Source organism: Monopterus albus, unplaced genomic scaffold (genome assembly GCF_001952655.1).
Source record: "Monopterus albus unplaced genomic scaffold, M_albus_1.0 scaffold142.1, whole genome shotgun sequence".
NCBI lineage: Eukaryota > Metazoa > Chordata > Actinopteri > Synbranchiformes > Synbranchidae > Monopterus > Monopterus albus.
Window position 1 is genome coordinate 319,261 of NW_018128022.1, and position 972 is coordinate 320,232.

Below are 972 nucleotides of genomic sequence, written 5' to 3' on the forward strand. Positions count from 1 at the left end.
CTTTCCCTTTGCTTTGTCTTATTGTCTTTGTCATTACCTTGTTGACATGCTGAGAAATATTATCTTTTATAGCCTCATTTCCAGTGGAAAATATAGAAAATTTATTATGTAATCAATGGTATTTAAGTAGTGTTTAGTGCTGAAAATAGATCTCAGTATGAGTTATGAAAACGTATTATCTCTGAGGTTGTGCATCATTATGAAGGCTAGGTATTTAAGACCTGAACTATGAAGTAAACTTATTTCAAAGTGATTAAGCTCAAGGTCATATTGTTGACACTGTTGTGTGCTCATAAGAAGTAGTTTAATAAAGATCCAGTTGTCTCGTTGTATTAGTTGTTAGCTATTTTAATCAACACTGAGTGGGTACAAAAGGTGAAATTAATGCTACTTGTCACATTTTTTTGGCAGCTTTGAGTGCTAAAGCCAGCATGTAATTTTAACAGAGAAAGTGATTGTCTTTGATACAACCACACATCAGCATGTTACAGAAACTTGTTTTCACTCTAGCGGACAATAGGACAGTCAGCAAGATAAAGACCACCTGCAAAAATACTTTCCATTATTTTTTAATTATCAGTGATGAAGTATGACATGAACACAACATTTTCAGCCAAAGTTTGAACAGTCTTGGTAATTTTACTTGACATATTTTTTTCCTGTGCTTTCCTCACTGGAGGAAAGCACAGTAGTCCAGTAGTTCTGGACAATCATCAATACAGCTGTAATATGTATAAACAGGGAAAATAAAGTTATGAAAGGTAACTAAAGTTATGAGAAGTAACTAAAGCTTATAAAGTAACTAGAGTCTATAAGACTCAAATCTTACAATACTCACTTTTAGGGGGGCAGGTGAAAAAATACCGACCTACTCTTTAACATGCAAAAAAATGCTTTGGAATTTTAGAGAGGTCTGTGTGCACATGTGCCATCCCCAAGAAACTGTGTCCTTTGCTTTCTCTGTTATGTTCA